The sequence below is a fragment of the Corapipo altera genome, unplaced genomic scaffold, assembly GCF_003945725.1.
Source record: "Corapipo altera isolate COAL_440 unplaced genomic scaffold, ASM394572v1 180, whole genome shotgun sequence".
Classification (NCBI taxonomy): Eukaryota; Metazoa; Chordata; class Aves; order Passeriformes; family Pipridae; genus Corapipo; species Corapipo altera.
Genome location: NW_020884915.1, coordinates 5,431,547 through 5,445,017, shown reverse-complemented (window position 1 = coordinate 5,445,017; position 13,471 = coordinate 5,431,547).

The following is a 13,471-nucleotide window of genomic DNA, read 5'->3' as shown; positions in this document are numbered from 1 at the left end:
GGATGAGACACAGATTTATGAGAGCACCATTTAGGGAGTTCATTGTGGAAGGGCTTCATCACTTCCCTGCTCCAGGAAGAAGGTTGGGTAGGACAAAGGTAGCTGGACAGTTGTCGTTCATTTTATTTTTGCAGGTGTGAGAAATCACAGAGATATTTAGCTTTGCTGGGGAGGTGCCTGGTGACTCACCTTCTAAATCGGTGGAGATGAGGGAAACTTTCCAAAAGCAGCAAGGAATGGCTCAAGCTCTTCCTGTACTTCCTCAGAAATTTAGCAATGGGATTTGTGAAGCAAAAAATATACCCAAACCCTGTGTGTCTGCTGTGTGAAAAGATGTTTCTGAAACTGAAATGGATTGGTTTTTGCATTTAAATGTCAAAGGTATATGAGAGTGTGAGTTTGGAGTGGCTTTCAAGTAGCTATTTTCCAAACATCTTTAGGAATGTCAGCTTTGGAAAGCTACAGGTGAAAAATGAAAATTCCCATGTGCAATTCCTCAGGATAAAAAAAAGCCTTAAACGTGATTCTCTATCAGTTTAAGAAAGCAAAATATGAACCTGAGGTAATGTGAGACAGCAGAGGATTTCTGAAATCCATCTCATCTCCTGATATCCAGTGTCAGCTGCAACAGGGAGGAAAGGTCAGGAGGACTTGGTGATCAGAAACCTCAGCATTTACTGGGCATTGGCTCCTCCTTTCCTGGTGTTCCTTTGCATCACTTGATTAACACACTAAATTTGCTGCAGAACACAGAGCTGGGACCATAAATGTACAAATAACTTTAGGAGTTTGAGTCCAAAAACCTGGTATTGGCAGGCAAAAAATGCTGCCTGTAATGAGTGGGAATGCAGAATGGCCTGGGGTTGTTACCAGGCCTGGAACACCCATGGCATTCCCAAAATTCCCTGGGGGAAGTAAAACTCCGTGCTTAGGAAACACTGTGCACTTCTGTTTAGTCTTGTCACTGAATTTGTAAATAAATCTTGATAACACCCTTCTGAGCCTGTGCATTTTAGCAACGTTTTTGAGGTTGGTTTGTCATTTATTAATATTCTACCTTTCAGCAGAAATTATGACAGATGGAAAAGCAGTTGTAACAGGACTTGCTCTGATATTTAAATATATGAATATATCTCTGTAAGACAGCCTGTATTCAGAGACCTATTAGATTTTGATGTATGAATTAGAAGTCAGAAAAGAATTCATTTCAGCAACATTCAGTTTATGGACCTGGATGGATTATTGTAGTGAACATTGTTGTGTTCATTGTGTATCACAAAGGAACATCATTTATCTGGGATAGGTGTCTTTTTAAGCAACTGGAATACTACAAATCCTTTACTACCCTGTAAAATGCCTTGGAAGTGGAAGTGTAGTCAGACTTTTTCTGGAGAAGGTATTAACCAAGTTAAGTCAGTGTGCTGAGTAAACACATCAATCTGTATAAAATCAGAGTGCAGACAGTGCCTAGAAACTAATCCCAGAGGCTTTAGTAAGCAGCTCATTCTAAGTATGGGGGAGTCAAAGTACATTAAAAAGCCTCATTAAGTATCTTGATGAATTTGAGCCAACCACAGGACTTCCTCACTGTCCCTCTATTTTCCATCGTTGTTTTTTTCAGGAGAAATTAACTTTACCACTTGTGCCCATGGAAAGTAAATTCATGTCAGAGAGCAAGTGGCTGATGGATAGAGCTTGGCATCCCTTTCTCAAATAATTTCTATATTGGAAAATAATTGCTAGTGTTTCACAAGGAATGTTCATCTCCAAACTGTTTGCACACCAAAAAATTCAGAAAAAGCCACTTCGTCTGGGGACAGCTGAGACTTTTTTTTTTTTCAAGATTTCAAAATGTTTCACGTTGATTTCAACTGCTTAACTTGTATGTAACAATAATAATAATAATAGAGAAAACTGTCACAGAAGGTCAAGAAGATAATTTCAAACTGGAGAGGATAATTTTTTCCTTGCCTGGAAGGGTCATGAGCAGGAGGGTGCTCAGATGGTCCCTGGTGGGGTAACAGCCTGTCTGGTGTGTGCCCAGGGGGATGCAAAATAGAGGAGGATTTGAGAACCTAGACTAGGGGCTGGGTAATTCTTCTGCTGAACACAGAACTTGAGATTTAGGGAAAATTTGGAATATTGGAGGAAATGTAAAGATATGACCATGCTGCAGGCTCAGAATATACCCAGGGATTAATGGGGATTAATATATATTATCAATAATATTAATATATTATTGATACCTGGTTGCAAAAATCTCCTGTGCTTCCATGAGAAGAAAAGAGTAAGGGTCATTATGATACAGTAAATGATTCACCCAGGAGCCAATGCAGAATGGAAAAGTTAAATTAATAAATCATGCAAAACACTTTGTTTTGCTTTGCTTTGTTTTAAAAGCTTGATCCATCTCAGCAGTATATCTTTGCTGCTTTCTGAGCTATGAATTCTGCATAATGGACTGACTAATATTCATGATAATAAAGGGTTTGACTCAACTCCCTAATATTGGTATAAAGTAAGAGTTATTCTACAAACTTGAAAAGGATTGCAGAGCAACAAGAGGGGAATTGGGTTTGGTTGAGTGTTTTATTTTTCCCCTAAGTAATAGAGATTAATTTAACAGCTTGTATATGTTCAGAGTCTTGCTAATGTTGCTCTGCAATGATGGAAGGCAAGTCTGTTGCTATTATTATTATTAATATTAATAATTATGATGATTTATTATCATCATTATTATATTTTATTAGTACTATCTTCTTTGATATTAGAACTATCATAATTTTTTTTAATGAAGCATTCTATAAGAAAACAAGAGGTGAGGTTTTCAACAAGGACTGTGATTTTTGTCTGTATTTATTACAGAGCAATTAAGGATGGAATTTTCTTTTTCTTGTTAGACAAAGTCAGGCTGTGATAGATGTAGCAGTTGCTAAAAAGTGTGTCTGGGAAAACCAGCAAACTTAAGCCAGGAAATGTGAGAAAAAAGCCCTGAACTCTGAAAAATACAATATAGGTCACTATATATCTTTTAAACAGGCACAGCTTTGCTGGATTTTGTAGGGGTTTTTTCCTGCTTTGGTTTTAACCTATAAATTGGGAAATAGATTTAAGCCCTGTCATTATATTCTGCAATAGCAACTGCTATGCCAAAAAACAAAGGTAAGCAAGACCTGCTGTGCCTTGGCTGGGATGCACCTGTGGAAAATATGGAATCCATGGATGTGTTCAGTGTGAGATGAAAACAGCAAGACTCAGGTGCAGGATAGTTCCTTCAGCAAACTACTGGGGAAATGGGCTTTGGTTTCATCCCCCAATATTACCGAGTGTACCCTGTTGTAATTGCTGCAGGTCAGAACTGCCCCTGCTGTGCAGATAAGCACAGGAATTCCTGCCCTGATCCCAGGGGCTGCTGCTCCAAATTGGTATGAAATGACACTGGATGGGCAGGGGTCAGAGCTTCCTCATTTTAATTCCTGAGTTTGCATCCATACAATCCTCTGCTACCCCTGGGAACAGACACCTGTAAGCAAACTGAGGGCAAATACTGAGCTGGATGTGTGCATTCAACATCCAGAGCTGCCATTTAACACTTTTATGCAGGTTCAGAATGCCTGCAGCCTCAGATATACCTGAGCATATCAACACCTACAAAATACTTTTGTGCCCGTGGTTCTGGCCAAATAATGACCAGCAACAACCACTCTGAGACCAGAATGGTCCCAGAAGCTTCCTAAACCAAAGCAGCAAGAGCACACGGGGTTTTAATCCCAAGGATGCTTCCTGGAAACCTTTTCTGATGGATGGGCTGCAGAGGTAGAGCTGTTTTTTATAGTAGGTGCTGATTTTAACTGTTGAACAGCACTTTTACATCCTCTAGCTATAGGAGCTGAGGTGGGCAACCTCCCCTACTCTTATGCCATGTGTGTGTTCTTTTTTTGTCTATTTGAAGCTCTGGAGAGGGTAGATCTGTAACTTGATTTTTGTGTGAGCTCGAGGTAGAAATGATGACTGAAAATAGAAATTTCTCTCTCCTGGTATGCTGTGGGTGCCAGAAGCAGCCAATGTGGAGCAGGTTGTCCCTGAGTGCTCCTTTGGGCACCCTCTGGACTGCTGCTTCTGGGGGAGATTTCATTTGGCACCAGGTAACCCCCAATGGTCAGGCAGTGATATCTGCCTGAGCTTGTTCTTTTTGCTTTCACTGTTAATGCTCCTGTGCAACCAATTTCTTACCTTTGTCTTGGTTGAGAGATTCAATTTCTCCTTGTTCCTGCTCCCTGAAGTAAGACAAACCTCCCAGCCCATCCCTGCCCGGCTTTCACAGGCTGTGTTTCGTAATTCCTGCTTCCCTGCCTTTTGTCTGGCTGCTTTGGAAAGGGACTTTAAATCATTCAGTTTGGGAGGCAGAAAAGTCAAAGCTGAATTTCTGCCTGCTCTATGTACTTTGTGTTCTTTTCTCTATTCAAGTCTGATGGATCTGTTCTCTGCCTGGGAGCTGCATGGAAGGAGGGATGCTCTGTCTCACCACTTTGTCTCAGACAACCAAAAAAGAACACCTTATTTCTGTGATCCTGGAAGTTTTTGAATGTCAATGAACCGGAAAGATCAAAGCAAAGTAAAATCAGTCAGTCTGGTATGACTGTGCTGAGGATGAGGAGCATGTCCCTGGAGCTGCATTGCCCTGAGCTGACAGACATCAGCCTGTGACCACAAAAATGCCAGTGTGGGCTCTGATTCCCTCCTTATTCCATGGCATGAGCCATCAGGGAGTGTTTGACTGAGCACAGATCATCCCCCCTCACCATGGCCTTGCTGACCCCTTTATATGCTCAGAGCAAACATCATCCTTGCCCCTGTGAGCGTGGGCTGAGTGCAGGGTGAAGGCTTCACAACCCTGCTGATGAAACCTTGGCTGCTTCTGATTCGACAGCACAAGGAAAAAAAGATGGTCTGAAATATCCTTATTCCTGTATAAACACAGAGCTGAGCTACAACCTCTTTATCCCTCATGTAGAACAGGCTGTATGAGTGTCCTGGAGGGAAACAGTAAATTTAATCATGGATCCCTGAGAGATGGATGTTATCAACAATAGTGGTCTTGGGAGATGCTGTACAGCAGTGTAGGCTTGGAAAAGTTGGAATGACCTGTGCAGCTGGGGCTGAGTAGAAAGAGGCCAAGTTTCAAGGTTTTAAAATTTTTTTCTGCAAGGGCTGAACCCAGATCTAGCAATGCCAGTGAAAAATAAAGTGATTTTTACCAAGGAAAGCACTGAGTGTTTCTCAGCAGCTTGGCACATTCTAGGTGCTCTAGATACAGCAAATTTACCAGAATTTGGGAGGTTAAATGGCCAGGAGCAGCCTGTGTGTCAGAATGCTGCACAGGGAAGAACGCAGGCATGGGGAGGTGAAGGAGACAAGGTTAGGTTCCAATAATGACTTGATGAAAATTGGGACCAATTGGATTTGCCCAGTCTTTGTTGTCTGTTGTTTAATCCTCATTAAATAGTGAACTTTTCCATTTCTCCCCTGAAAAAAAAACAAAACCAAAAAACCCCTTTTTCTAATAAATTTTTCTAGAAATCTAAATTCAGTGTAAAGATTAGGATTTTCAGATGGTTTCTGTTAGCATTCACAAGATTAGATATTCATTATTCCTACCCCAGTGCTTCTGTAGCAGCTCCTTCCTCATCACAGTCCATGTCCTTACAGAGAAAAGTGGGAAACATTTTATTTTTAGTGAATGTTCTTGAAATTCCTCATTATTAAAAAAAGAAGTTCACATGTGATGCTGGTTAAGCAATGAACAGTTTGCATGAAAGGCATTAGGTCAAAATTCCTGAAGGAGAAAGTTTCAAAGGTTTAAACTGATTAATATTTGAATTTATCCCCCCAGGGGTGTGTAAATGTAACCTGCAAGCACAACTGAGAATCCGAGATTGCTCAAAAACCCCAAAGAAATGCATATGTGAGATTATTAAAGAACAGCAGCAAACATTCCATACACAGATGTTGAGGCAATGTAAGGGATTAATAGGAACTTTTTGACAGGTGAAGCTCTAATCATTCCCTGTGTATAATTTATACCATTGCCAGTCACAATCTCAGTGTTCTCAGTTGGGCAGAATTTTGCTTGTGGTAATTTCCTTACTGGTTTGTGATCACAAAATTACTGTGCTCGTGTGGGGGAAAATATTACTTTTAAAACTAATGGTGCCTCATAGTCTTAATTAATTTTGAGTCATCATTAAATTGGTTTAATTCAAAGTAGTGCTTTTCAACAGACTTTAATTAACATACTAACATTTTCGACTACTTCTCCTCCTCTTCATTTTGTGTCACCCCTTTATCATCACTTAGTTTCATGGACAGTGACTCATTTTTCATGTTTCCATGGGTCCCTGATCGTATCATACAGCCCACCTTTTTTCTCACCTTTCTCTCTATTCTCTCAGAAACAATTTTACTCTTTATCTCTTGGTGATTCAAAGCACGAGGCTTCAAACGATTTAAAAAAAAAAAATGGGTGGAGGAGAGACAAGCTAAAAGAAAATGATCCATCTGCAGGCAATCACAGAGTGTGCTTTGGGGGGATCTTTCAAATTTTAATTTGCAGCTTTTTAAAGGTTAAACTTAAGGAAGCACAGGGTTAAACATCAGGCAGAAGCTCTTAAGGTTTTGGTTTTCATGTGAGTGTGGTCTTGAGCTTACTCACTGTAACACTGCCAGGTTGTTCCTTCCCAGTGCCCATGTGAGTCCCAGCCCACCAGGCTGAAGGAATCATCCCCACAGCATATGGTACCCAGGCATTCAGGAAGGACATTGAGGTCCTGGAGCAGGTCCAGAGAAGGGCAACAAGGCTGGGGAAGGGACTGGAGCACAAGTTCTGTGAGGAGAGGCTGAGGGAGCTGGGGCTGTTCAGCCTGGAGAAGAGGAGGCTCAGGGGAGACCTCCTCACTCTCTGCAACTCCCTGACAGGAGGGGGGAGCCAGCTGGGGGTTGGTCTCTTTTCCCAGGAACCATGAGCAAGACAAGAGGGCTCGGTCTTCAGCTGTGCCAGGGGAGGTTTAGGTTGGACATTAGGAAGAATTTCTTTGCAGAGAGGGTGCTCAGCCATTGGAATGGGCTGCCCAGGGAAGGGGTGGATTCTCCATCCCTGGAGGTTTTTAAGAAGAGACTGGATGTGGCATCAGTGCCATGGGCTGGGAACCACAGCGGGGTTGGATCAAGGGTTGGACTTGATGATCTCGGAGGTCCCTTCCAACCCAGCTGATTCTGTGATTCTATGATTCTATGATCCTTTCCCCCCTTTCCTGTAGCAGCATCTGAAGTGGGAAGTTTAATATCTGAGGCTCTTCAGCTCCAGTGGCTGTGCTGTGGTTCCCGAGGGAAAGCTCTGTGTTCACTGGCACTCTGTCTCCAGATTCTCCAGAATAAATTATGTCTGTCAGCATTTGGGGACTGAGGCATTTTTGAGGAAGCTGTTACCTGTGTGGGATTCATTTCCCAGCTCAGTAGGGCCACAGGTAGCTGTTCTGGAGCTTGCTATTCCAATCACATCCCAGACCAGATTAGATGTCGAGGATGTTTATTAGGGAAAGAGTGAGACACCTGCACAGAGAGAAACTCAGGCTGAGCTGGAACACGAGTGTGAGAAAGCACAAGGGAATGGCAGGAATTGCCACTTGCAGCCTATATGGCTCTCTGCCTTGTTAATCTGAAAGTGCTAACTTAATTTCAAATGAAACATTAAATTAATTTACTTTGTCCTGTCATAAGTTTAATAAGCAGAAATAATGGAAGTTCCAGCAAATGTTGTTTCTCTCTGTGAAAAAAGAGCTTCATCTGTAAGGAAACAGTGCCAGAATATCCATCAGGATGGGCCAGGGGTTCAGTAACTAATGCTGAAGGCTGGAAGCAAAAGCACTTTATTTTCTTGGTGTCTCTGGGGAGATGAGGTCCTTGATTTGTTCCTTTCATTTCCCCACACTGTCAGCTGTGTGTGCAATTAGATGTCCCTGTCTACTTGTATCTGATCTTGAGTAAAATTTGTGGAAGTTTCACTGTTGTTTACAATGAATTTAAACCAGACAGTAAATCCCAGTGAAACCTTTAGGTTTTAAAGCATGTGAGCTGTTTTCTCTGAGAACCAAAAGAATAGATTCTGTCATTTGGTACAATGTTTTTCTTCTATTTTTTTCCTTTTTCAAGATGATATTTTTGTCTGTTTTTCTCACAGAGTAGTAAATCATGGGTGGCCTTGAAGTTGTTTTTGTTACAAAGAAGTAAACACCTTTTTGTAGGAATTATTCCTTTTTGTAGGAATAATTCAAAGCAAAATGTATAGTTTTGCTGACTGATTTAGTGAATTTTGAGTAGACACAGTGAACTGGATGTGTATATATATATATATATATAAAATGTTGATTACAAACAAGTACTGCAGGCAAAACTGAAGCTGATTTAGAAATAGAAATCCTACAAATGAAGAATATTGACACTAGAAACAGATTCAGTTTTTATTTTAAAGTAGTTTGGCCTTTATACAGTTCATCATCATGGTGACTGTTGATTGCCTCTGGATTAGGGCTGTGAGTTATATTAAAACATTTCAAAGTTAAAGGAACCATAGATTCCAGCAGCATCACACCCACCTCATGAATGCATCTGGTCTTGGAGGGGCAGCAACTTTTAGAAGTCTGATGCAAAGCCAGTTTATACCTCTGATGTTCATCAGGACCTTCTCAGGTTCTCTGCACGTTCAGTGCTAATTTTTGTTTGTTTGGGGTTTGGTTTTTTTTTTTTTTTATTTATAGAAATAATTCCTGTATAAAATGTAACTTTTTCATCTGACCAAGGGGTTCTGCCAAAGAAAACTCTTAATAATGTTTATGTCCCAACCCACCTCTAAGAAGGTCTGAGCTAAGGAAATGTGGCAAAATTGATTTCAAATACATGTTTGCCTTCAGGTTCACTTGTGGGCTCAGACAGATGTTCTGTATCTTCATGTGAAGGAAAGTTTCAGGGCTTACCTTCCAGAGCAAGCTGTAGGCTTGAGAGAGAAAATTAACTGGTACAGGCCAATTGAGTTGGAAGTATTTAAGAAATGCTGATTCGTGTTTTGGGCTGGGTAAAGATATTTTCTTGATTAAAAATGTTTTCTTGTGAACTTCATAACGGTGGACAAGCCAGAACACCCACAGCTGAACACTGGAATAGTACAGTCCCTGCTATAAAGGGAGGGAGGTGGGATTTGATGATTATAGGCAATATAGAAAATAGAAGAACACCACAAATAGAAGATTAAAGAGCTTTTCAAATAGAAGTGCTATGCATTGGCTGGAAAAATTATGTTAACTCACTGCTTCTGTTTAGGTTTCCAGATAAGTTAAAATTCTAAGTCCAACTAGTAATTAGAGCAACTGTGGAAGGCTCATTTGGGAGAGCAGAATGAAACAAAAGCCTGGTTAGCTGCTGAAATGTAGCAGCAAAGCTGAGCTGCAGGAAGGTGTCCCAGATGGAGAGTTGCTTTTTCCCTGAGCATTGCATCTGTGCTGCAGACACACATCAAGGCAAGAGGGAGTGAATTAAAATCCAGCATTTGTCTGGCAGTCTGCACAGTCTGATTGCAAAGACTGATTAGGGATTAAATCCTTCTGACAACTGAACCATTTAATAACAGAGGCTTCAGGTTCCAGGCAATTGGGCTGTGGAACAATTGGTTTCCTTGTAGTAAAAAAAAAACAAAACAAAACCCCAAACCAAAAATAAAAAGCACTGAAAAGTCTAATTGCAGGTAATTTATTTTTCTTTTCCTCATTTGGAAACTTCCTTGAGGAATTAAGCACTGACTTAAAAATGAAGAATGTGGAGGGGAGAAAGGAAGCAGGTGGACAGGGAAGAGGGAACACTTTGAATTTTGACTGGTTTTGAAATACATTGAAATTCTGAAAGAGAAAAGTTTTGCACTTCTTAGCAATTGTTGGAAGCAGCTCAGAGGTGGATTTTATAATAGGTGGTGCTTAGAAAAAGGTGACAGCTACCAAACTCTGATGTGCAGGGTAGAGAGAGAAACTGGAATCAGTCTCTGTAGCTGAAAAACTTCTTGAAAGGACAATTGGGGTTGGATTAACAGCTAGACCCTTTTTAGATTGGAAGGAAGTGTGACAACTCATAACAGTTTCTCCTTTTTAAAGATTCCTTGAACTTCTTACTCTTCCTCTCAGAAAGTTCTGCACAGAAAGTCAATAGAAATGGCAGGAAATTGTGAAAGTGGACAGTGGAATCAATCTATTCAGCAAATTTCTGCAACTCTCCAGTTTCAATCATGCTTATTTGCCAGTGTGCTCTCACTTTATTTTCCCCTTAGGTCCCCTTAAGTCTGAGCTAATTAATCCAGAATTATGTCAAAATAAAGTGATTGTTTAGCACGACAAAGCTGATAATCAGTATAACAATAGAGATAATGCAGCAGTGAATATTTCTGAGGGATGTACAACCAAATTGGGGCCATCTGGAGACACCTCCCTTCAACAATGTTATCTTGACTATCCTATTACCTTGGAGCTCTTCAGGTTCTTCCTGTCTTGAACAGCCCCAGGTTCTTGACATCTGTACCCACAACAGCTACAACAATCAGCTGAAGAGGGAGGTGATGTGATGCTTGATGCCTTCTAGGTCCTCTGCAGCCAAAATCTTATCCTTGAGCTTCAAAGTCTCTTCATGGCATCTGTAAAATTCGGGCAGGATCAACAGGAACGAGGCAGAGAGGGCAGATGTTTCCCAGGTTGGGATGGGCAGGTGGTACCTGGGGTTTTAAATTCCCTCAGATTTGACTCACGTCTCAAAGCACAGGTTAAGAGCCCAAATGTTAAATATTGAACACAGAGTAATATTTCCACTGAATAAGCAACTTAAACCAAATCATGCAGGAAGCAGCAGCTGGCAGGAGCTCAGTGGGGTTGCTAAAAGAGCCCTTGAGGGTCATATACCTGCTGTCTCTGTGTAAGGAAAGCACAGGGACCACCAAGTTTGTGCTTTCCAGCACTTAGAATTTTTTTTCTGAGTTGTCTGCAGTCTGACTTGGAGGTAATTTTACTTTCTCTCATTATTTAATATTTGAGTGGCTGGCTTTTTAAGTTCAACATGACTTTTAGTTAGCAAATATATCACAAATTTCCTCCTGGACTGGCTGAAAGTTTGCTTGCCCTGGGTTAATTGTTTGCTATTTCCCAAGACATGAAATACATTTTAATAATTAATTTTATAATGAAAATTGCCAAGAGGATCTCAGGTAATTAATTATTTACTATACAAATATTTTCAGTGCAAATGAGAGAGGTGATGTAAAAAATTCAGTTCCTCTGACCCACATATCAGGTTGGAGTACTTGAGGGACTGGCATAAGCAAACTTTTTTTGCCATCTTCTTTCTTAGCAGCTTAGGGATGCCATCACCTTCATCTCTTGCTCTAGGATTTCTGGGATCTCACATCCCACAGGGGAAATGAAAACTATTTTAGTTTCCACATCATAAAATAGGGCATGTGAAATTCTGCAGTAGATTGCCCAGGGAACTGGGGACTTTCTGTTATCTGAGGTGCAAGAAAACAAGTCAAACAAACTCGTAAATTGTTTGTTCAGTTCAAATGATCTGCCACTGTACACAATTCCAAAATCTGAAACACTCTGCGGCAACATCAGCAGTTGGCATAAATCTGGGCACTCCATTATGTGCTCAGAATCTCAGACAAGCCTGTTCTTAAAAGTAATTTAACTTTCTTTGCATTGCAGAAAATAACTTTCTCATCCCTTAGTCCACCTACCAATCTCATGCTTGGCAGTGTACATGTGTGGGGGAAGCAAACAGAAAGTTTCTGTAATTCAGGGATGTGAAGTTAAACTGGCAAACAATCAAAGTGACAGTGTAGAAATTGTGGGTTTGGGAAAAGCAGCGTGTTGTCAGAGAACAAGAATGAGGATCAGACAACCTGCATCTTAGTCACAAAAGTTCCTTTGGCTTGCTGCATGATGTTGGATAAATCATTTTAATGTTTTATGCAGTTCCTACTCCCACTTTTTGCCTGTTTGTTTACAGTGCTGCCTGGGACCGTGTCTCTTCTTTGTCTCTACAGTGCTTTGTACAGCACAGCCTTAGCCTGCAGCTGGAATTCCTGAGTTTCTTTGGAAGTGATAAATATTCATTGCAGGGAGGACAACTTCTTGCTGTGCAAGTACACAGAACCAAGCAAAGGGCATCCCACTGGGGTGAACACTGCTTACATTTAATGACAATATTAACCAGCAGATATCCCACCTCAAAATTATATTCCCCAGGCAAAGTGTCCAGTCAGTAAAACACTCCCACAAACCAGTGTGCCTGCACATGTGCTTTAGAAAATCACTTGCTAAAGCTGAGCTGCACAGGGGGAAATTATTTTCTTGCCAGTTGAAAGTGTGAGTGACAGGGCACTGACTGAGAGAGCACCAGGCAACTGGAGCCACTGCAGTTTTCTTTCTGAACTGCAGCACAGATCAAGGTCTCATCAGGTAAATCCAAAAAAGGGAGGACCTGGCTGACTATCATTTTCACTAGTAAAGCTTATTAATCTCTACAGGAGAAACACAGCACTAGAGATCCCCAGCTAGGGGCTGGCCAGGTGAAAATGTACCGTGAAGACTAATTTTTTTTACTGGAAGAGAGATGACCAGCACAGTTCTCATTCTCTTTTATATATTTCTGTAAATAAAAGGGATGCTTTTCTCTATAACTTACGTTTAACTAAAGCACATTAAAATTATTTGTTCCTACTTTATAAGTGCTGCAAGAATAATGTGCTGTTGTTCACTGCAGCTCTTCCATTATTGATATTTCCAGGGCAGGTTGTGCCACCCAGCAAAATACACACGTAACATACTCAAACTAACCCAATAACATCAAAGAAAACCTCAAAAATAAGACAACAACATCAAACAGAACTTCAGAAATAAATGAAAAAGCAACAGCTTTAAAGTTTCAGCCAATAGCAGAACTGGGTCTTGATCCATAGGCTTGTGGACATGGCTTTAATACCAGTCAGTGTTGTACATACGGGAAGAACAGCCTGAAAATATATACATATTGCACAGTATTTAACATTCTGCCCTTCAGTTTGATTGCAGAAATTTTCAGTGGAAAGCTCAGCTCATTATTCTGAACCAGCAGCTGAATTTGGTTCTCTCAAGTTGGCGTCAGTTTGATTTTTTCCTGAATTTGGGGGGTTATCAATGGTTACAGGTTTTTCCAAAATAATGAGCTTTAATAATAACCAAACCCAATAATAATAAAATAATAATAATAAAATAATAATAATAACTTCAGATTCTACTTCAGAGACACGTTGAGTTGAGCTGCCCCCAGAAAGAAGAACTGAAATTTCTGTCATGGATGGTTCTACAAACTCTAGGAACTAAAATTTCTGTCATGGATGGTTCTA